The 25,525-nt window shown below is 38.5% G+C and overlaps 1 long non-coding RNA gene across 4 annotated transcripts in view; it reads right to left on the reverse strand.

Annotated features, from left to right (window-relative positions):
- The window catches only part of LOC123334724, a 204,860-nt gene that overhangs the window by 3,739 nt on the left and 175,596 nt on the right, over positions 1-25,525 (reverse strand). For all 4 annotated transcript variants that reach the window (XR_006552791.1, XR_006552789.1, XR_006552788.1 and 1 more), the window contains one exon: positions 3,140-3,251. This is a non-coding gene — a long non-coding RNA (uncharacterized LOC123334724). The remainder of the gene's footprint in view (positions 1-3,139; positions 3,252-25,525) is intronic.

The raw sequence follows: 25,525 nt of genomic DNA on the forward strand, positions 1-25,525 counted from the left end.
GCCAACAGTTACAGGAAAAGGTGCTCAACATCACTAATTAGAAAAATGCAAGTCATAACCACTGTGAGAGATCACAAACTGTTAGAATGGGCTATTATAAAAAAGATAAGAAGTATTGGTAAGGATGTGGAGAAAAGGGAATCCTTGTGTACTGTTAATGGGAATAAAATTTGTGTAGCCACTACAGGAAACAGTATGGAAGTTCCCCCAAAGTTAAAAAACCTGACTACCATATGATCCAGCAGTTGTGCTTCTGTGTATCTATCTGAAGAAAAAGAAAAACTAACTCAAAAAGATATATGAACTCCAACATTCATTGAAGCATGATGTACAATAACCAAGTTATGGAAAAAACTTGTGTACAACAATGGAATAATGAATAACGAAAATGTGATATATATGTGTGTGTGTGTGTGTGTGTGTGCACGTGCACACATGTGTATGTGTCTGTGTGTGAGTGAGTGTATATGTGATGTATATGTAATATTATTCAGCCATAAAAAAGAATGAAATCACGCCATTTGTAACAACCTGGATGGACCTTCAGGGCATGATATTAAGTGAAGTAAGTCAGACAAAAAAGACCATATGATCTCATTTATACATGGGATCTAAAAATAGCATTGAGCCCATGGATACAGAGACCAGACTGGTGATTGCCAGAGGCATCAGATGAAGGCATGGGTGAAAGGGACAAATTTTAGTTTATAAAATAAGTTAGTCATGGGGGAAAGTAAAGTACAGCATGGTGACTATAGCTACTTTTACTGGACTATACCTTTGAAAACTGCTAAAAGAGTGAGTCTTCAAAATTCTCATCACAAGAAAAAAATTGTAACTATGTAAGGTAATGGGTATTTGAGTCTAGTTAACATCCATCACCATACATAGTGATGTACCCATACATCATATTTTCAATATATACAAATATAAAATAAAAAAAAATACTGGACAGGTCTTTTTCACTATTCCCTTCCACCCTCACTGAAAGAAAAGACCAAAGCTGCTGCTTTGATACCTATTTGGCACCTTCTGAGTTAAGCATATGAGGGAGCAGCTAATGTTCCACCCAGTACATGGTTTATACACCCAAACATCAATCCTATTCACCATCTGAGTCACATACAAGACCTGACTAGCAAATCACACTTAAACAAATCAGAGATCTTACCAGGCATTATATTTTACTAGTAATTTCAAGAATATAGACAATCAAGAGACTCAACAGAGTAGAAGGATGCCTAGGACATCAAGGGCAGTTCCTCAGACTTATTCTGCCAGGTAAAACATTAACCTTTGGCACATAACAAGAAATAAAAAATAAATCTCTAAAAGTAGTCTGTGACATTACTTGATATAGCAGAAAGTGTTAGTCATTCAGTCATGTCCGACTCTTTGCAATCCCATGGACTATAGCCCAAAGGCTCCTGTATCCAGGCAACAATACTGGAGTGGCTACCGATTCTCATCTCCAAGGGATCTTCCCAACTCAAGGATCGAACCTGGGTCTCCCACATTGCAGGTAGATTCTTTACCATCTGAGCCACCAGCGAAGACCCTCATAAAGCAGAAAGGCTTTAACTGTGAAATATCTCCATTTAATACCCTAGAGAGTTATAGCAGTTATACTGTATTCTCCAGGAAGCCATGCCTCATAAATTCTAATTTTATTAAATAATACATTGGCCAGGGAATAGTTTCACCCTCAGACCTAGTAAGTAGGGCCTCTGCTCCAGGACAGGTCCCTCAGAGAGTCCCTTCATTGAAATTTTCTACGTTCTGCTTCAATGTCTGGGATTATATGAAGTAGTCAATTCAGGCAGAGTATCCTAAGCTCAAACCTGGTCCTACATGGTCACCAGAAACACTTAACTCAGAATTTCCTGTCTCATTCTGATGGTTGGGACTGGTTGAGACCAGCAATATTGTCTCATCACAATGTCCTTAACCAGGACCAGATTCTATTTGGGCCCCTTTGCTAGAAATGCCATCCACAAAAGTTTCTAAGTCCCTTCCAATGACTGGGACTGCCTAGAATCAGTAATTCCCTGCTGGTACAGAGCCACATGTGCCATTGTTTCCATGGTTTCTTTGGAGCTCTCTCTAATCCTTTATATTATACTTGGAGTTAACCAAATTCCTTGAGAAGCTCTGGTTGGTTTTGATGTAGCTCCACAGTCCAAGGACCGGGCCCAAGTTCCAAGAGGGCAGCCTTACAGATTGCTTCCTCTGGACAGTGTATTTCTTTCATTACATCTCATAAAATTTGGTGACCAGAATTGTGCTTACACATTGATTCTGTGTGATTTGCACTCATATCAGACACAGAACAAGTACAAATTTCTGAGGGGTCAGCCCACCTCTGACCCTTGGGCTTGAGCCACTTGTTTAGGTCCATGCGTCAGCTCTAACCTGTCTACACCCTGGCTGTGGTGCTCCCTACGGGCTTCATGCATGACAGTGGTGGAGGTGGTGGTAGGCATCCTTTACTCTGTGTTCCCCAGTACTGGCACCCAATGCAGTTACCCTACAGCTTCTAACGGTTCTATATGACTTATCAGGCATTGTCCTCAAGTAGCCACATCCATCTCTTCCAAGGATTTTTCACTCATTGTTTTGCAACCCAAATGGGACATTCCAGTTAACCTCTGATTGTTGTGCATGCTCAGTTGTGTCCAACTCTTTGAGGCCCCATGGAGTCTAGCCTGCCAGGCTCCTCTGTCCATGGAATTTTCCAGGCAAGAATACTGGAATGGGTGGCCATTTCCTTCTCCAGGGGATCTTCCCAACACAGGGACCAAACCCATCACTAGGGATGCCCAGTGTCTGACTGGAGTGGTGATATCACACTCTCCTAGGTCAGGCTTAAGGTGGACCAGGCAAATGACAAACATTCCTTTCCCAAGTAGGATCTCTCTTTTTATTGTAACTATGACCTCCTGCCTAGCAGTTCCTGGTACTGATGAGTAGAAAAGAGAGATGTGGTCAGCAGTGAATGAGGTCACATCATAGGAATGCAGTGATTATGGCATGAGGCATTCAAAGGAACACATGATCAGCATATACAATAAGATTTATGCTATAAAATTCTAAACAGTAAATTTAACAGGACCATGAAGTAATTGTCATTCACATTTACCTGCATGCTCTATGAAAGTCTTGCACTTGTGGGTATCAACAGCAAAGCACGATCACAACCTTAGAGCACTTGAGGTCCATATTCATAAGTACATGATGGATAATATAGCATCCTGTAATAATAATACAAACAGAGTAATAAATATATGATTTCAGGGAGCTGTAGAGCCAAGAATATTCCTGTTGTTTCAGTAGAAATAAGGAAGATCCATAACACTGTGAGTAACAACAGTATCAATACCTTTTGATTAAGTAGGAAATAAAAAATTTGTTAGGAAGGGCACATTTGACAAGAGCATGAAGAACATTGTTCCTGGATCTGATGCTGCCTGGACACCATGAAGAGTTATCATGTGCTCTGATAAGAAAATAAATATTTAAGTGGCTAAGCTGGTAAAAAAATCTGCCTACAATGTGGGAGACCTGGGTTCAATCCCTGGGTTGGGAAAATCCCCTGGAGAAGGGAAAGGCTACCCACTCCAATATTCTGGCCTGGAGAATTCCACAGACTTTCTAGTCCATGGGGTCACAAAGAGTTGTACACAACTGAGTGACTTTCACTTCACATACCCTACGAGAATTCATTTTATTTTCTGTTATCTAATCAAATTATATAGACAGGGCTCCCGCACCCCATATCCCTAGAAAATATTTGCCCTGGTTTTACCTGCCCTAAAGGCAGAAAAAGCAAGAGAGTTCCAGAAAAACATCTATTTCTGCTTTATTGACTATGCCAAAGCCTTTGACTTTGTGGATCACAATAAACTGTGGAAAATTCTGAAAGAGATGAGAATACCAGACCACCTGATCTGCCTCTTGAGAAATTTGTATGCAGGTCAGGAAGCAACAGTTAGAACTGGACATGGAACAACAGACTGGTTCCAAATAGGAAAAGGAGTATGTCAAGGCTGTATATTGTCACCCTGCTTATTTAACTTATATGCAGAGTACATCATGAGAAACGCTGGGCTGGAAGAAGCACAAGCTGGAATCAAGATTGCTGGGAGAAATATCAATAACCTCAGATATGCAGATGATACCACCCTTATGGCAGAAAGTGAAGAGGAACTAAAAAGCCTGTTGATGAAAGGGAAAGAGGAGAGTGAAAAAGTTGGATTAAAGCTCAACATTCAGAAAACGAAGATCATGGCATCCGGTCCCATCACTTCATGGGAAATAGATGGGTAGACAGTGGAAACAGTGTCAGACTTTATTTTTTTGGGCTCCAAAATCACTGCAGATGGTGACTGCAGCCATGAAATTAAAAGACGCTTACTCCTTGGAAGGGAAGTTATGACTAACCTAGAGAGCATATTCAAAAGCAGAGACATTACTTTGCCAGCAAAAGTCCGTCTAGTCAAGGCTATGGTTTTTCCTGTGGTCATGTATGGATGTGAGAGTTGGACTGTGAAGAAGGCTGAGCACCAAAGAATTGATGCTTTTGAACTGTGGTGTTGGAGAATACTCTTGAGAGCCCCTTGGACTGCAAGGAGATCCAACCAGTCCATTCTGAAGGAGATCAGCCCTGGGATTTCTTTGGAAGGAATGATGCTAAAGCTGAAACTCCAGTACTTTGGCCATCATGCGAAGAGTTGACTCATTGGAAAAGACTCTGATGCTGGGAGGGATTGGGGGCAGGAGGAGAAGGGGACGACGGAGGATGAGATGGCTGGATGGCATCACTGACTCGATGGACGTGAGTCTGGGTGAACTCCGGGAGTTGGTGATGGACAGGGAGGCCTGGCGTGCTGCGATTCATGGGGTTGCAAAGAGTTGGACACGACTGAGCGACTGAACTGAACTGAAAGGTAGCCCTGTATGGAGCATCCATTTAGGAATACTAAATACCTACAAAGAATGTTCAAACTATCATACAATTGTACTCATTTCACATTCTAACTGGATTATGTTCAAAATTATTCAAACCAGACTTCACCAGTATGTGAACTGAGAATTTCCAGATGTACAAGCAGGATTTAGAAAAGGCAGAGAAACCAGAGATCAAATTGCCAACATTCACTGGATCATAGAGAAAGCAAGGGAGTTCTAGAAAAACATCTACTTCTGCTTCATTGACTACCCTACAGCCTTTGACTATGTTGATCACAACAAACTGTGGAAAATTCTTAAAGAGATGGGAATATAAGACCATCTTACCTGTCTCCTGAGAAACCTGTGTGCAGGTCAAGAAGCAACGTTTAGAACTGGACATGGAACAACTGACTGGTCCAAAACTGGGAAAGAGTAGGACAAGACTGTATATTGTAACACTGTTTATTTAACTTATATGCAGAATATATCATATGAAATACCAGGCTGAATGAATCACAAGCTGGGATCAAGACTCCTGGGAGAATATCAACAACCACAGATATGCAGATGATACTACTATAATGGCAGAAAGCAAAGAGGAACTAAAGAGCCTCTTGATAAGGGTGAAAGAGGAGAGTGAAAAAGCTGGCTTGAAACTCAACATTCACAAAACTAAAATCATGGCATCTGGTCCTATCACTTCATGGCAAATAGAATGGGGAACAATGGAAACAGTGACAGACTGTATTTTCTTGGGCTTCAAAACCACTGTAGATGGTGACTGCAGCCATGAAATTAAAAGACACTTGGTCTTTTGAAGGAAAACTATTACAAACCTAGACAGTGTATTAAAAAAGCAGAGGCATCGGGTTGCTGACAAAGGTCCATACTGTCAAAGCTGTGGCTTTTCCAGTAGTCATGTACAGATAGGATGTGAGAGTTTGCCCATAAAGAAGGCTAAGCACAATTGATGCTTTTGAATTGTTGTGCTAGAGAAGACTTGAGAGTCCCTCAGACTGCAAGGAGATTAAACCAGTCAGTCCTAAAAGAAATCAATTTGAATTTTCATTGGAAGGATTGATATTTAGGCTGAAGCTTCAATACTTTGGCTACCTGATGCTAAGAGTTGACTCACTGGAAAAAACCCTGATGTTGGGAAAGATTGAAGGCAAAAAGAGAAGGGGGCAGCAGAGGATGAGATGGTTGGATGGCATCACCAACTGAATGGACATGAATTTGAGCAAAGTCTGGGAGATAGTGGAGGACAGAGTCGCCTGACATGCTACAGTACATGGGATCACAAAGACTTGGACATTACTTAACAACAACAACAAAATAGCTACAGTTCTTGAGTAATACTAATGCTCTGTGTATCCTAACTTCCAGATCACAAAAAGATTTGATAGGGTAACCTGCCTTCTATTCTTTGCCTCAGGATATCACCCTTGGATAGAATGCTCAGCTATTTTAACTCTTTTCATTTTGAAAAGAAGAAACTTTAAAAAAAATTGCCTGTATTTGAATTCTGTCTCCACTCTGTACTGGCTGCATGACCTCACATAGCTATTTAGCAACTGTGTGCTTCAGTTTAATTGTTACATGTAAAGCATTAGTTCATTTTACAAGTATTTATTGAACAACTGTCATATACTATATAATCTTCTAGACTTCCCAGGTGGCACTAGGGGTAAGGAACTACGTGGCAATGCAGGAGACTTAAGAGACGTGATTTCAATCCCTGGGTTGGGAAGATCCCCTGGAGAAGGAAATGGCAACCCACTCCAGTATTCTTGCCTGGAGAATTCCATGGACAGAGGAGCCTGGTGGTTAGAGTCCATAGGGTCACAGAGAGTAGAACAAGACTTAGCACCCATGCAATATCACCTAGGTGGCTGAGATACATCAGTGACCAAAAAAAGTCCTGTCCTCATAAATGTTCTTAGGAACTCCCTTCCACCATCATAGCTTCTTTTCCTATTTACTTTGAAAGACTTTTCATCTTAAAAAAACTTTGTCTTGAAATAAAATTGTCTTAGATGGAAGGTACAGTTAAATTATATCAGCCAAAAACCTAACTTAGTGAACATTTAATCAGAGCTCAGTTGGCAACTGAAAACACAAAAATGAAACACTGGTTAAATACTGTTGGATTGGAGCTGTGTATGGGTGAGCTGGCTCAAAAAAAAAGTTTTGATGTACAGGATTTGCTGATTTCTGTGGTATAAATATTCTCCATTATCAGTAGCTTTCAACCAGCTTGTAAAATCCTTGAATTTTTAATCATCATCTGAACATCAGGTACAAGTTGCCTTGAGCACACCACTGGGCTGGTGGAGAGTGGGCAGCAGGATCAAAGGCAAGCAAACAGAAGCAGAGCTGTTGGTAAGACAGAGGCGAGGTCAAGGAGACTTTGCCCCATGCAAGAACACACACAGGATAGGTGCTGGGCCTCTCCATTGCTTTGAACTCCATACATGGATGAGTTTTATACTTAAAATAATAGTACTCAGTGTTATTTTAAAAACAGTAATTACTAAAAAGTATCAGTTAACCTCAGCCCTAACAAGAGCAGTAGTTAACCCAGCCACTAAAACAATTGTATGCCACTTTATAAGAAGTACTAGTCATTCAACTTTAAAAAGGTACTAATCCTGATATATTCAGCATTAGTGAGAGTATGTGTGATGTATTTTGACAATTTTGGATATCATCTTCTTATACATATACAGAGAAATGCACATACATAACTAATATCATTTACCAAGTGCTGGGAGCCATCATAAGAATAAGAGCTAGGTACTTTATTTATGCTGCTGATGTTTTTCAACCACTTAGAAGATAGTGTGGTACACAGTAAGTGCTCAACAGATATTTGTGGAATAAATGAATGTTTTAGAGGTAATAAGTAAACTGAGGCACAGAGAGGTTAAATAATTATTCAAAGTCCTGGAGCCAGTACGGAGTAGACCTGGAATTCAAACATGAGTAGTCTTTTAAAAGGGTTGTTCACAAAACTAAAGACTGGCAAAAGGAAGAGAAACAAGAATGTGAACTTTCAGGAAAGTAGATGGTATACAGAATGAGCGGCAGACCTGGAACTACACAGTGTGGAAGAGACAAAACTCAGTTAGAACTCTTTTGACCTAGTAAAATATGAGCTACTTTGAAAATATTCCTGAGTACCTCAGGTTAGAAGAGAGGTAAGAATAAATCTAAAATGATAGATCCTCAAGAAGGCAGAATTTCAGTTCAGCAATGCAGGTAGGACATATAGGAAACAAGTGACCCACTTCTTCCTGATTCATTCATGGTGAGTATTCAAGTAGAGGCTTCATAAAGTGGTAAGTTAACATTACAGCCATTGGGATTTTCCCAGTTCAAATATTCCTTGTTCTTGGAAACTCCTGCTGCTAAGTCACTTCAGTCGTGTCTGACTCTGTGACTCCATAGACAGCAGCCCACCAGGCTCCCCCATCCCTGGGATTCTCCAGGCAAGAACACCGGAGTGGGTTTCCATTTCCTTCTCCAATGCATGAAAGTGAAAAGTGAAAGTGAAGTCACTCAGTCGTGTCCGACTCTTTGCCACCCCATGGACTGCAGCCTACCAGGCTCCTCCGTCCATGGGAGTTTCCAGGCAAGAGTACTGGAGTGGGGTGCCATCACCTGCTCTGGTTCTTGGAAACTAAGCACACTCAAAGTAGAATTTGTTGAAAAAGAAATGGTTTGGGAACATATTAACACTTTTAGGCCTGTCACTTGATTTCTGTTTCTTACTTGTTTCCAACAAATGCAAACTCATTGTCTCTTTGAACTGAGACATGGGAACTCAATGAATACATTTTAAAGTATCTTTGCATCTAAGTCACAGGTTGGATTAAATAGATGAGGATATTTGGTTATATGTGCCTGTTTTTACACTTTTTTTTTTTAATCAAAATGAAGATTGAAAAAACTGCTGCTGCTGCTGCTAAGTCACTTCAGTCATGTCCAACTCTGTGCGACCCCATAGATGGCAGCCCACCAGGCTCCACCATCCCTAGGATTCTCCAGGCAAGAACACTGGAGTGAGTTGCCATTTCCTTCTCCAATGCATGAAAGTGAAAAGTGAAAGTGAAGTCGCTCAGTCGTGTCCAACTCTTCGTGACCCCATGGACTGCAGCCTACCAGGCTCCTCCGTCCATGGGATTTTCCAGGCAAGAGTACTGGAGTGAACTAGACCGAGACAAAAACCCAAGAGAAAAATGTTTTCCAATCAACCACACCTCTAAAGTCTCCAAAACAAAACATCATATAATCAAGAGCATCTAAAACTTTATCCTAGCTAATTTTTCAGGAAGTGCATGAATTCAATAAGAAATGTTTTTAATCAGTAATTTATTCATTAATATGTCTCCAAGGTATGGAAATTAGAAAGTTTCTTACAAAGATCAAGGGGTGATATCTCACAATAGTAGGTCAGTGCTTACATATGAGTTTCCTATTTCTCTATTGATGCCCGGGAAGAATTCATTAAGTACCAAGTTCAAATGTAGCTGCTATGCATAAAGTTACTGGAAATGATTCATTATCCTCCCCAGCATTAGCTTTGTAGAACTTGCCATGTGATAAATATTAAGAATATTACATAGAGAAATCTGAAGTGCTTTATGACATCAGAATCTATAGCGGTAATTTGTTATTGCTTTTTGGATGTGCTTTCAGTACCATTAGAGCCAGGACATATGCACCCTTACACAAATTAGAGAAACAAGTTTCCTGTGGGGCCAACCAACTAAAAACATAATTCTTCCCTCTTTCTTCCTCCCAGGGTCATGACTTGGCAAAAAGAGCCTGACGTAGATTCTTATGCCTCAGGCCGGCACCCTTACGAGGGCATGATCTGAACAGGTGTTGGTGGAAGTCTGAGTCAATTTTTAACCACAAACTATTTCTGACTCTGAAAAAATGTATTTAAGATAAAAGCTGAAAGAAAAACATCCTTTTGCAACACATTAACTATTCTCTACTACCACTACTCCACCCCACCCCAGCGCCCAGCACCAAACAAATGGGGTCAGCCCAGAAGCAGACAATTTTCAACTAATTATTTATTACATTACATTCTCAAAACCTAGCAATTCTCAATTGGTTAAAAATCTAAAATAGGCCAGATGCAAATCACTCTTGCTCAAGACTATGTTTTCCTTTTAATCCCCAGGGCAGGCTTGCTGCACTGGAGTTCAGGTATTCCAAACTTACCCCACGGCTTTACCACTGACCTGTTATTGCTTTTCAAACCTCAGTTTGGGGTCTTTTCTTGACCTTGGTTACTACAGATCTTCAAGATACTGTTTTGATAACACCTTCCATACCTTAACCTTCCTTCACACTCTTGATAATTAACTATCTAATCTTTCAACTATTATTCATTAAGCATCTATCGTATGTTTGGTTTGGGCTTCCCTGATGGCTCACACAGCAAAGAATCTTCCTGCAATGCAGAAGATCTGGGTTTGACTGATCCCTGGGTCAGGAAGATCTCTTGAAGAAGGGAATGGCTACCCACTCCAGTATTCTTGCCTGGAGAATTCCATGGACAGAGAAGCCTGGCAGGCTACAGTCCATGGGGTTGCAAAGAGTCAAACAATTGTTGGAAATACATATCCTATCAAGCAGAGTATTCCTGAAAGCAAATACATGAAAACAGTCTTATAAAAGCAAAAAAAAAAAAAAGTAACTAGTCTTTTAGATTATGTATTGGAGATTCAAAGAGAATTAGGTCATCTGCTAAAGTGACAGAACTGAGGATTAAGGTTCTCCCAACTTAAGCCTGCAACAGTGCCACTCTACATTTGATTAATTCATAAATTAAATGATTCATTTATTATTTCAGAAAGGATGTTTATGAATAGAACTATTTTTAGTCACTGTGGCAAGAAAACCATAAGATGAAGATGTAGACTGTGAACTCAATTTACAAATTAAACAAAAAAGCAAAGTGAGAGAGAAAGAAAAATATAGGAAATGAAGGAAAAAATGTGTCTTGACTGGTATAAAATGAATAGTTTAGATTAAATTCCATGAATTTCCTACACTTTTACCTACATTTTCCAACATTCACTATTTACAAGGGTTTCTAATTGACAGATATGAAAGTTCATGTTGAGCAGCTAAATTTGCACATATATTATACTTCTTATTTTGACATTGTTAAAGTTTGTTCTTCTTATGTACCATGGAGACATAGGAACACTTTGTACAGTTTATAATTTTAAAAATAAATCAAGATATTTCTCCATTATTTAATTCTTACAAAAAAATATGTTAACTTGAGTTCCCACTTTAGCTGACGGCCTTTATCTTTTTATCTGGTCAATCAAGTCAGGACTAGAAAGGTTATGCCCGATCATCTCTTCCTGTCATCTCCAGGACCGATCTTCTGCTGCTGCTAAGTCGCTTCAGTTGTGTCCAACTCTGTGCAACCCCATAGACGGCAGCCCACCAGGCTCCCCCGTCCCTGGGATTCTCCAGGCAAGAACACTGGAATGGATTGCCATTTCCTTCTCCAATGCATGAAAGTGAAAAGTGAAAGTGAAGTCACTCAGTCGTGTCTGACTCTTCGCAACCCCATGGACTGCAGCCTACCAGGCTCCTCTGTCCATGGGATTTTTCAGGCAAGAGTACTGGAGTGGGGTGCCATTGCCTTCTCCTCCAGGAGCCATCAGTTAAATCACTAAATTAAGTGGAATCCTCTTTTGAAACAACTCCCTCCCTCTTCAAGTACCACAGGATCTATATAATTTTCACTTAGCCTATGGCAATTACCTCCAAAAATATGTTTCTGCCTCTGGCCTTGACCCATTCCTGTTCCTCCACAATGTTGCTATAAAAGTGATTTTATACAAAAATCTCCGGGTCTTAAATCCCTTTATTGGTTTGAATTTCCTAGAGAAAATGGTTAAACCTTGTGTACGCATTTCTCCTGACTTTACTTCTGCCTGCTTTTTTCAATTGAATCTCCCCTATTGTCACTTTGAACTCTTAATTTCCAGCCAAACAAAACTACTTGAATATCTTCTAAATATTTCATCTTTCAGAACATATGCCTTTTCACATCTCTTTGGTTAGAATAGCCTTCACTTTTTTCATCTGCCAAAAATCCATTTTTCTTCACTCTAGCTTGAATAATGTCATTATTAGCAGTATCCTTCAAATAAACACCACTTTGTTATTGCCCTGTTTTCCTTCCCTGCCAACATATGAGATTTGGAAGAAATCTGATGTGTTCATCTTGTTATTCCCATATTTTAGTGTAATGTCTGACAGAGCACTCAAAAAATGTTGATTGAATTCAACACTGTAATACAGAGTGTTTCTAAGAATGACTGGATTTTTTTTTTAGAGTTTGGGCATTTAGAAAACTGCATCAGAGACAAAAAAGAATGATGCTGTTCTGGATTGTCTGTTGACAATCTGATACAACTGCTACTTTCTTCATTCAAGTGTGGGAAATTTATTTTACAGAATCCCCTTCTCTGTGTGATTTCATGCTGATGTTTGGTAATGAGAGGATCTCACAAATTATTTGGAAGGTGAAATTGAGGTAGAAGCCATTATTCCTGGAGGCCATGGGAGTCAAACATGATGACCTCATTCACTGCAGTGCTTCTTCAAATATTTTCATGAGTTCCCAATTTGAGGTTTCATGGACAGAACTCAAATATTGTTCAAGATTTTTCACTCACGCTAGTGCTTCAGAATAAAGGGATTAATGAGAGTTCCTCTATCCTCTAGCTGCAGCTCTGCAGACAATTCTCTAGCAGCTACCCACAGATTCATATAAATCTCAATTCTCATATTAAACCATTGTACTTAAATAGTGGCTCTGAGCAAACACCAACTTACACAGCTTTTGGTACTAAAAGCAGATCCAGGGGAATAGAATCTTAAAGATGAGACTCTAAAATTAGTTCTATAACATGATTAGATTTAAAAGCACTAATAACCTCATTGTCAGTGGTAAATACGACTCTTTGTGACCCCATGGATTGTAGCCTGCCAGGCTCCTCTTTCCATGGAATTCTCCAAGCAAGAATACCACAGTGGATTGCCATTCCCTTCTCCAGGGAATCTTTCTGAACCAGGGATCGAACTTGCGTCTCTTGCATTGCAGACAGATTCTTTACTGTCTGAGCCACCAGGGAAGCTCGGTAAATATGATACAGACCACAACATATGGTTGTAAAATAGTTTCTTAAATTATCCCCTGGGGTCAACTGGAGTCAGGAGATAACTTTGAGTGACCATGTGAAAATGAAAGTGAAAGTGTCAGTCACTCAGTTGTGTCTAACTCTTTGCAACCCCACGGACTAAAGTCCACCAGGTTGCTCTGTGCATGGGATTTCCCAGACAAGACTATTGGAGTAGGTTGCCTTTTCCTTCTTCAGGGGTCGGGGTTGAATCTGGGTCTCCTGGATTTCAGGCAGATTCTTTACCATCTGAACCACCAGGGAGCCTACAAAAAGTATCATGATAACATGGACTATAAGGACAGGGTAGGGGCAGAGGAGAAGGCTGACTATTTTACCAGCACTGGAAAAATTCGGAAAAAAAGTAAATGATGTCAAGGCTTTAAATTTCCATCTCAAGTCCCGAGTAAGGAACCAGAAACATCAATGGCTACCGTGAAAGATTGCCTATTGCTTTTAATTGAAGGTTTGCAAATTTTGAAAACCAAATCCAAAATCTAATATTGCCAGTGACTGAATTAAAATGTGGGTCAAATTCATAACTTCTTGGGATTTCTTATAGTATGTCTATGACATTGATTAGGAAGGACTGGAACCCTGAAGACTGAGATAGAGATATCTGGATAGATTCCAATGAAGCAAAGAACACTGAACCCCCAAATTCCACCTAGTAGGAACCTCCTTTGCCTAAATAAACTCACTTTCTCTTGCTAAAAATCCTGTAGCCTTGTGAGAGAAATGCTGATTCTCACAACTCATTCCATCACCTCTCACTGATACTAAACCTTTAACAAGGATTCAAGCCTTGGGGAAAAAACAACAACAAAAGTCTTACTCTGGAGGCAATAGTACACACACCAAGAACATTACAAGTTTGACAATTTACATCAGTGGAACCTGGGGAAATATCACTGAGGATGTAAGGATGTTAGAACAGGGAGGAAGAAACACACTGTTTGATCCAGCTGGGTTTATTTATATGAATCACTGACAAGTGATTTTGGATTCAGTGTGCTACCTTGAACAGTTAAGAATAAATCTAGCAGCTTGTTTGGTTGACTACTACTATGTCCCTGTGGTGGCCAAAATGAACTGAACGTGAACGTGAAGTTGCTCAGTCGTGTCCAGCTTTTTGCGACCCCATGGACTGTATCCTACCAGGCTCCTCTGTCCATGGGATTTTCCAGGCAATAGTACTGGAGTGGATTGCCATTTTCTTCTCCAAGGGATATTCCCAACCCAGGGATCGAACCCAGGTCTCCCGCATCGTAGACAGACGCTTTACCGTCTGCGCCACCAGGGAAGTCCTAAATGAACTGAAGGTAGTATCCAAAGGCTTATGGAGATAGAGATGGAATTGCTGGGTTCCACTGCTCACACTTACCCCTTTCTCCAGGTTTTTCAGAAATACAGTATTTAGGGGGAACAAGCAACCCTGAAAGAGTCTTTAATGGCTATTCCGTGCAAATCAGGAATACAGAAAGGCTATTAGTGGAAGGCACTCCCAGAAAACAATGAAGATGGCGGTATTATGACATGGCAAGGAGCCACAGGATACGTTTAGCTGCTGCTGCTGCTGCTACTAAGTTGCTTCAGTCGTGTCCGACTCTGTGCGACCCCATAGACGGAAGCCCACCAGGCTCCCCCGTCCCTGGGATTCTCCAGGCAAGAACACTGGAGTGGGTTGCCATGTCCTTCTCCAATGCATGAAAGTGAAAAGTGAAAGTGAAGTTGCTCAGTCGTGTCCGACTCTTAGCGACCTAATGGACTGCAGCCTACCAGGCTCCTCCATCCATGGCATTTTCCAGGCAAGAGTACTGGAGTGGGGTGCCATTGCCTTCTCTGGTTTAGCTGCTACTGGAACTTAATTAAAAGGGTCAAGGTAGGCAAAGTTACTATAAGGGGTAGCAAGGACATGTAGACATGTAGAAATCCCTGTTTGTGGCTAAATAATTATATTCCTAGGACTAACAGAGATGAACAGCCTACTACACCAAATCTACTTGATATGCATAAGTACAAACCTTTGGGACCAGTGAGTAGAGGCCTGAATTGCATTACTACAATAGTCGTGGACTTTACTTTCCAAACTTCAGTGGTTTGCAGATTCAGACCTCTTTACATGATAAGGAGGCTTGATTCCCTTGAGGAAGAATATAGCCAGACTGCCAAAAATGTATACTATAAATTATTCATTTAGATTTTTCTAAAAGAACCTGTAGGGTATTTGTGCTTTAGGTAAGAAGTAACCAAATATCTTAAGAGATTACTGGACACTAGGTTTCAGCTAACACAAATTCTTGGGGACACAAAATAGCACAGTGTCTATTTTTCAGAAAGAGGACTTGAGAGAGAGAGAGGTGATTAACTCTGTTTAATCACCTGCAGAGGGGTTCTCAAGATACTGTATAGTCATATTTCTTATACTAAAGTGTAGAGATGGAATAGATACACTCATCAACATGGGTGTCCACTTAATGCTGATATGACTTTATCAATGCTGAGTGTCCAACCTGCCAACAGTAGAGATAAACCATGAGCCCTTGGTATCATAGTTTTGCATAGTAGGGATTCTAGAGCAGATGGCTATATGACAACAGGTTAATTATATTCTTTCATGAAAGGGGCAGTGATCTGTTTTTGCTGGATTAAACACTAAAGCTGGGTTTGAATTTGTCTTCCTTGCTCAAAAGTTTTCTGCTGGCTTAGATTTAAGTTTCCAATAAAATAATGACTCTGCAAGGAGACAGAATAATGGCTTCATTAAACTAAAAGCTGAGAATGCCACCTAGTCACTTTAAGTTCCTTACACTATGGAATGAACAGCCCAAAACATGGTAACTTGAGTGACTGGTTCAGTTGGATCGCTAATACACAATGGTGGCAGAAAGAAGTATGCCCAATGAGATAGGCAGACTTCCAAGATGGTCCCAATGATCCCCAGCATTTGATATTTATGCCCTTGTGCAATCCACTCCTTTTGAGTGTGGAATGAACGTAGTGACATGCTTCTAACAAATAGGATATGGCAATGCATTTTAGTTTCTTATGGAATGTGTTGCTATTTCATTATTAGGTTACAAAATATTACAACTTCTGTCTTAGACTCTATCGTCTTTCTAGCTTGCATAGTTTGAGGAAGCAAGCTTCCATGTTTGCTTGGTAAGGAAGTGACAGAAGCCTCTGGGCAATAGTCAATAAGGAAATGAGCTCCCCACCCCACCCCCCACCCACCCAAGTCCAATAGCCCATGATAAATTCAATCTTGACAATAACCAGAGTTGTCTGGATATGGATCCTTTGCCAGTCAGGCCGTGAGATAACTATATTCCAGTCAACAGCTTTATTATAACCTGTGATGGATCCTCAAGCAAAGCATTCAGCTAAGCCACTCCCAGATTCCTAATCTATGTAATTTATAAGATAATAAAGATGTGTTGTTTAAAATTGCTAGACTTTGTGGTAATCTGTTGTGCAGGAACAGATAATCTATACTCCCATGATTCAGGAGATTTTCTAGGACACCTCTTCATAATCTTGTGACAGAACTGAATGGAAAACTACAACATAAGCATGATGACTAATAGCATAGAATGCCTCTGGAGTAAAAAGTCTGGGTCACCAAGCAGGCAAAGAACCGCAAACAATTGAGGTACTTGCTGAGAACAAAGGGATATGACATGAGGAGTAAAACAGGGAGATATAATACCAATTTATGCCTATGTGACCACAATGCAGAAATAAGGGGTATTACAGTGATACATATTTTCTTCTATCTATAGACATTCACATGCATACATATTTGCATTATATATATGTAGAAAACATTATATATAACATAGTTGTAATATAACATAGGGTATGATATAATTGGGCTTCCCAGGTGGTTCAGTGGTAAAGAATCCACCTGCTGATGCAGGAGATGCAGGAGACGTGGTTTCTATCCCTGGGTTAGGAAGATCCCCTGGAGGAGGAAATGAATGGCAACCCATTCCAGTATTATTTCCTGGGAAATCCCATGGACAGAGGAGCCTGGTGGGCTATAGTCTATAGGGTCACAAAGAGTCAGCCAAAACTTAGTGATTAAACAACACTGTGATATAATTATTAGTCAGAGCCATGATGTGGATTGTATGAGTGCCAAGGTGACAAAAGAGTAGACTGTGCTGGATTGTACAATGCCATTTTGGTTAGGTTGGAACAATGACAAATCAAGTTGGTAAGTGAAAGAACTTGTGTTAAGATAAAGCAGAAGTGAAATAAACAACATTTTTCTAGGGAGATCATGAGGGAACTGACAGCATCTCTGAAAATGGCTAGTAACTTTCTCTGATCTTCCACACACAGCCTCATGGACCATCATTCCCTCAGCTACTCACAAAGCTAGGAAACAGTTAATTCCTATATTAAATCCCTGTTCCTTTAATAGTTGTGACTGTTATTCTCAGCAAATTGAGACTGATACACTCAGTAAAACCTGAATAGTAGTATAAACGTGTTTTTAAAGTTTAGAATTTGTGTATTTGATTTTTTTCAGTTTACTATTTTAATATAAACTTGAACGTAGTGAAGAAGTACAAAGATAAAGAAAAAATTCACCATCAGCTCCATGTTCCCTCTCTCATCCTATCTTCCTATCATGAGCCAACCTATGTCTTGTCTATTAAACTTATCAAACATCTTCATGCATATAAACAGATATTTTAAAAATTCCCTTTGCTCAGTTGCTTATTTTGTCATAATGAAATCACACTATAAAAAGAATCTGCAAATTTGGCAAAATCTTTGTGTAGATCTAAGGATGTCTGGCTTTTTGTTGTTTTCTAAAATTAGAATTATAGTAAACAATTTTCTACATTCTGCTTTTCTTATTCATAAATACTTTATGGCAATCCTTCCAACTCAACAAATGTAGCTGTCATGCATTTAAATTAGTGCAAAATATCCCATAGTTTGGCTGTTTCATTATTATTTAAGTATTTTTCTAGCACCAAGCATTCACATTGTTAACAGTCATATGCCATCAACATCCATGTGAATATACTTTAATTTGCTTTTATTTGTATAAGATAGAGGTGAAATATTGAATTGTCTAGGGCTTAAGGTTTGTGAACCTTAATGATTGCTGCCAGGTTGTTAAAAAGTGTGCAGCAATTCATATTTCCATTAACCCAAAATGCATGAGTGCCTGAGTTTTTTTTATTAACTTTTAAGTTTTGCTGCTATTGTTTGCATTGCCACAACTATTAGTTTAGTAATTTTTCATAAGTTTACTGGCCATTTGGTTAGCTTTTTGTGAACTGGGTATGTTCCTATTTGCTTGTCTATCTTTATCTTGTCTATTGATAAGCCTTCTTTGTATTGTATAGAAGTGTCCACTTTAGCTGTAATGCAGTTTGCAAATAGGTATTTCCAAAATCTGTCTTCTTCAAAATGATTTTATCTATGCTTTTTGCTATATTAAAGTTTTTTATTTTTCCTTTGCTTTGATGAGGTGTAATTGCTCTAGAATATTGTGTTAGTTTCTGCAGTACCATAAAGTGAATCAGCTATATGTACATATATATCCCCTCCCTCTTGCACTTCCTCCCCACTCCATCCCCCTATTCCATCTAGGTCATCACAGAGCACCGAGCTGAGCTGAGCTGCCTATGCCATACCCCAGGCTCCTGCTAGCTATCTATTTTACACATGGTAGTATATTTATGTCAAATCGAATCTCCCAATTCATCCCACCCTCTCTTTCCCCCTCTGTGTCCACATGTCCCTTCTCTATGTCTGCATCTCTCTATTCCTTCCCTGGAACAAAAGTTTCTTTTTTCAGCCATATAGCTTCCAGTTTTAGCTCCCACACACAAACAGCTTGAAAGGCATCAGTCCCATCCTTGTAACAAGGAAAAGCCATACAAACTGAAGATCGACAGTTTTCTTGAATCCATCAGAGAACTGGAGTTGCAGATAAACCATCATCCCTTAAATGTGGAGAGACAGGTGCCTCAAGGAAGAAAGAAAACTGAAACCTGCTTCTTGGAGCAGAAGTTGCTAGAGCAATAAAGTGGTAGGAACATTTAAATGTAATTTTGATGACTTACTGGAGGCTGATTTTGAACAAGTGGAGAATGCAAAACTCCAGGGGCAATCACGCTTTTGGGGCTGCTTTTCCCAGAATTCCATCAAGTCCTTATGCTAAGGATTCCAGGACATCCCTACGGGCTCTGGCAGAGGGAAAGAGTAGCCACTGCAAAACCAGCCCAGAGCCTTCTTTATAACAAATGCCTACACTCTTGAGCAAAGTATGTAAAAAGCCCTGCTAGGGAAAGGGAATTCCTCCCACCCAGGTCCCTCCAGCCTTCCAGTCTTACCTAATTAGGCAACCAGGGATATATAGCAATCAGGGGCCACCGATTCAGGAATAAGGGGGCAGGGAGAAAAAAACAAAAAACCTGTATTATTGGAGAAACACTTATAACAGTCCTGAAATACAAGTCCAGTGAAGGACTGACATTTAATTGGAAGATTGTAGAACACTCATCTTCCCTCATACCTTAGCACTATGCCAATAGGGTTCTGGTATAATAACACTGGATTATATCTAAAAGAGCTACAACACATAGACTGTCTAAGAAGCAGCACTTAGGAAAATCTTAAGCCAAAAGGAAAGATAAAAACAAGGATGCTAGTGAAATCTAAAGCCTCTGAAACCTGTAACTCCTATTTTAGCCCAACTCCTAGCTATTAAAATATATCAATAATTGATTAATAATAATATTTTTAATAATTAGTATGTTAATCCATGGGTTCTTGTACTAAAGGTCTATTTATCTCATTTCCTGTTACCCTCTACAACAGGCCCAGCTTTCAATAACAAATTACAAGTCACGCCAAAAGCCAAGAAGAAATATAGTCTGAAGAGCCAAAGTAAGCATCATAACCAGACTCAGATGTAATACAGATGTTAGAATTATTAGAAAATTTAAAAACATTATTAATATTTTAAGGGTTCTAATGGAATAAGAAATCTTATTTGCAAAAGCAAATAAGTAATGTAAGCAGAGACATTTCTGGAATTTATTGGTATAAACATGTTATGTGTATCCAACAATAAGAGTGACATTTTGAATTATGTTGACAGATTTCCTGTTATTGAACCACTGTTGCATCGCTGAGTTTTCTTTGACAATATTTTTTACAACTTATTAATCAGATGTTTTACCTATTATTTTCACTGGGGTATTGCATATATTATCTTTTATATTAAAGTTATATAGCCTTCATAAAGTAATTGAGAATTATTTATCATCTGTTTGACACAGTTTAAGTAACATGGAATTTATACTTAAAATTTAAATACAAACTGGAAGTGACTCCACCTGTCCTGTTATTTCATTTTAATGGTAATCTTTAATCATTATAGTCTTTTTTATGTTCATCATTCTTTCTCTGGGGGGTTATGTTTAATCATCTCCTTTAGTTTTTAAAATTTCTCACCATAGAATTGAACAGTTTGTTTGTTTTTTTTTACAATCTATTAATCTTCAATATTTGTGAGTTCTCATTATTTATCAAGTATATTTTTACTCTCTTGCTTTTTAAAGATTCTTCCTTTGGTTTGGCATTTAACACTTTGAATTTTCTTCCTAAAAATCTAATTTGGGATTTGGTTTTAGTTTTTTATTGTACTATCATTTTTTATTTGTTTATATTTTACTAACTTTAGTTTTAAAATTAATCCTTCTTCCCGTTTATGCTTATTTTACTATACAATTTCTAATTGCTAGAGAGAAATAATATTTTTAGTCTAATGAAGGCATGTAAACTTATTAGTTTTCTTTTGATTATAGATTTTTCCTTGTGTCCTATGCTGCTGCTAAGTCGCTTTAGTCGTGTCCGACTCTGTGCAACCCCATAGATGGCAGCCCACCAGGCTCTCCCGTCCCTGGGATTCTCCAGGCAAGAACACTGGAGTGGGTTGCCATTTCCTTCTCCAATGCATGAAAGTGAAAAGTGAAAGTGAAGTTGCTCAGTCGTGTCCGACTCTTCGCGACCCCATGGACTGCAGCCCACCAGGCTCCTCCATCCATGGGATTTTCCAGGCAAAAGTACTAGAGTGGGGTGCCATTGTCTTCTTGTGTCCTATAGTTTGTGGTGAAATTTTTTGCTCTATATTCCCTTTTCACTCAAAGTAGTTTTACTTCTTTATATTTTCTAATCCAAAGGCTATCTAGAAATGTGTTTTTTAATTTCTAGGATATTAACATTTTTAGTACCATTTTCATTACTTAATTTCATTATTTAAACTATGTTTTAAAAAGAATTTGTAACATTATTTTTGTTTTTGAAATATAATTTAGTGTTTTAATTCATGGATATATGCAAATATGTATCACTTCATCATATATATAAGTATATAAACTTTGCATCTTAATTATGTATTATATATTATATGAACTGAAACTGTTAGTTGCTCAGTTATGTCTAACTCTTTGCAACCCCATGAGCTGTAACCTGCCAGGCTCCTGTGTCCATGGCATTTCCCAGGCAAGAATACTGGAATGGGTTGCCATTTCCTTCTCCAGGGGATCTTCCCAACCCTGGGCCAAACCTGGGTCTCCTGAATTGCAGGCAGATTCTTTACCATCTGAGCCACCTGGAATCTGTATTATAAACAGATATGTTATTTCATTCAATTATTCCATGCTTTAACTAATTTTTATGTTGAATGTGAATGTGAAGTCGCTCAGTCATGTCCGACTCTTTGTGACCCCATGGACTGTAGCCTACCAGGCTCCTCTGTCCATGGGATTTTCCAGGCAATAGTACTGGAGTGGATTGCCATTTCATTTCCAAATATAAAAGGAATACGTTAAATTCTCTCATAATTTGGCAACATGGACTTTCATTCAAATTAATTTTATTTTCTATATCAGCTCTAATATTTAGACATACAGGATTGTGTTTGCTACATCATCTTCATGAAATATAGTTTTACTGTTCCAGATTAGGCAATCTTGGGTTTCCCAGGTGGCTTAGTGGTAAAGAATCAGCCTGCAATGCAGGAGATACAGGTTCGACCCCTCTGTTGGGAAGATCCCCTGGAGAAGAAACTGGCTACCCTCTCATTTTCTTGCTTGAGAAATCTCATAGACAGAGGAGCCTGGTGGGCTACAGTGTTACATGGGGTCACAAAGAGTCAGACATGATTTAGCAACTGAGTACATATGTACCTCTGTCCTCTTCTTATTGTTTAGTGTTGTTAATTTAAATCCCACACTGTCTAGTATTAATATTGTGATGACCACTTGCATTTGCAGTTGCCTGGGAGTCTTTTTGCCCATTTTCTTTTTTGCAGTGTGCTTTTATCATTTCTTGTGACTGTATATTTCTGGGTTTTGCCTTCTAATCCAAATTGAATCTCTGGCTTATGGGGATTTAAAGCCATTAACATTTAATATATCTTATATTCTTGGTTGTATTTCCTCCATTGTAATTTATGTTGACTATCTTCCTTCATGGCTTTCTGTTTTATTGATCTATATTTTACCTGGTATGATCAAGCTGGTATGATTCATCCCCTTTAGAAATCTTCTTTGATAATTTAAAAATTCTTCACTTTTTCTACAAAGAAAATAGATTCCTAAGTCCATGCACACTGTTGCAAATGGCAGATTTACATTCTGTTAATGGCTGAATAATAGTCCATTTGCATGTATATACCACAACTGCTTTATCCATTCATCCATTCATGAACACTTAGGTTGTTTACATAGCCTTGCTGCTGCTAAATCGCTTCAGTGGTGTCCGACTCTGTGCGACCCCATAGACGGCAGCCCACCAGGCTCCCCCGTCCCTGGGACTTTCCAGGCAAGAACACCGGAGTGGGTTGCCATTTCCTTCTCCAATGCATGAAAGTGAAAAGTGAAAGTGAAGTCGCTCAGTCATGGCCGACTTTTAGCGACCCCATGGACTGCAGCCCACCAGGCTTCTCCATCCATGGGATTCTCCAGGCAAGAGTACTGGAGTGGGGTGCCATTGCCTTCTCCCTTAGTTACTGTAAATAATACTGCCATTAACATTAGGGTGCATATATCTTTTGGAATTAGTGTTTTCATTTCCTTTGGATATATACCCAGGAGTAGAATTGCTGGATTATATGGTAATTATATTTTTAGGTGTTTTTTTTTTTTTGAGGAAACTCCATAACGTTTTCCATAGTGGCTGTACCAATTGACATTCCCATCAACAGTATATGTGAGTTTTTAAATGGAATACTATCTATAAAAGTGTTGAATTACTATGCTGTACCAGAAACTAATATAAATAGATCAACTAGACTTCAATTTTTAAAAAATTAGCAGAAAAAAAAAACTCAAGCAAAAACAAAGCAATTGATTCCTAAAATACATAATTTGGTACTTATTTTCAAGTATCATATAAAACTAAGGCACTCATCATTTCTCCTCCACAATGTGCATTTTCCTGTGCCCAAAAGATAAAACTTCTAAGATATCTTTACTTTTTCCATTCTAAAATTGCCCTCAAAAAAGGCTTTTTACTTCGTCATTATCTCTCTCACCTCAGTTTATAGATTTTACCAAAATTTTCTAGTCCTTTATCCTAGATTATTTGTAGATTTTTCATTTGCCACATCATCATTTAATACTATCCATATGTTAATATAATTATTTACATACAATGGGGGAGAAGGTCCATTGCTCATTACTGCTTCTTCTTGGTCATCCACTCTCTTGACACCTCCTTTGAGATTTGTTACTTGGTTAAATTTTCCTTTCATTTGTTTCTTTTGTTGTTGTTTTTGAAATGCAGTTGATTTACAATGTTGCCTTAGTTTCAGGAGTACAGCAAAGTGATTCAAATAGGTCAGAATCTTTACCCATGTATTTTTGTCATTTAAAGTATGTAGTTAATATAATTTTTGAATATTGTATATTAACAAGTATCTTTCTTTCTCCTTAATAAGTGTCTGCTACCTTAACTAAAATAATGGATTCTCATGTTCAGATCTTCTCATGCAATAGTCTTGGTAGTCTCTATTCCATAGTCTTCTAACTTCTAGTATACAAATCAGAAGTTTGATTCTCTTTGTAAGTAACCTATTACTTACATTTGGAGGCCAGAAGAAGTCCTATTCAGCATCCAATTCTATTGCTCAGCTTCTGTTACTTTAAAGTTGGGACTAGTATATCTTCTTTCATCTTTCAGCTATCTACAAATAAAAGCTGCTCTGCCATCTGTACAGTTTCTTCCCTTTATGTTCAAATGTCAAAAAAAAAAAAAAGTGGGACAACAACAAGTTGAAGTAGAAAGTTGTTCCCTATCTACTCTAAAATTATTTTATTATAATATCATGAAAAATTAGCATAGGTAAAAATGGTGAAACTTTACTCTTTACAGCTAAACTCTGGGCCCTAATTTGTTATACTTACACAAGACAGATGTTATCACCTGCAAAAAGCCATGCCATCATCACTGTAAATACTGGATTGGCCAAAAGGTTCATTCAGTGTTTTCTGTAATATGTTATGGGAAATTCTGAATGAACTTCTTGACCAACCCAATACTGCAGGGGAGAAGTATTTTTAATAATCATAATTCTGAGTCATTCACTGAACTCGTTCATTATATATATCCCAAGAGTACTGTGTAATTTTCAAATTCCTTTTCTGCCACTCAGAGAATTGTCACTGTGCAGCCAATAGTTGCTTTCAAACTCCATCTGTCCTTTCATTTGGCTTTATGCCATAACAGGGAGTTGCCCAATTGTTGCACTACGAAGTGTTAGACTATGAAGCATTCATATAAATATAATCCAGGGCTTGTGCCTCAGGCATTTACCAAATATAGTAGTAAAGCAACTTTGTTTAGTTCAGGCATTTATATGTATCATTGAGTGTTTAGAGAACAGAGATAAAAGTTCAAAAAATATTTCTATGACTTGCAAACATAAAATTATTTTTCTAAAATATCTAAAGATATGACTTAATATATGTGCTTGAAATTATTATGTGAATATAAGTTTTCATGTGCACATGCATTTTCTGTGAGGTAGGAATGCGATTTTATTTTTTCATACATTGAGCTACTTTTCTCGACATTTCTTAACAATTCATTTCTCCCCAGTGATCCGCAATGATTACGTCATATCTTGCATGTTTATATATGTATAGATGTATTTTGATATTCTTTGTTCTGTTCTATTTAGTCAATGTGTCTTGATTTACAAAGCTTCATAAAAAGTCTTAATTTCTGGTAAAGCAAGCTTTTTTCTCTCAGAATTGTCATTTTTGATCATACTCTTCCATATACATTTTAAAAATCAGATGTTATAT

The sequence above is a fragment of the Bubalus bubalis genome, chromosome 8 (genome assembly GCF_019923935.1).
Source record: "Bubalus bubalis isolate 160015118507 breed Murrah chromosome 8, NDDB_SH_1, whole genome shotgun sequence".
NCBI lineage: Eukaryota > Metazoa > Chordata > Mammalia > Artiodactyla > Bovidae > Bubalus > Bubalus bubalis.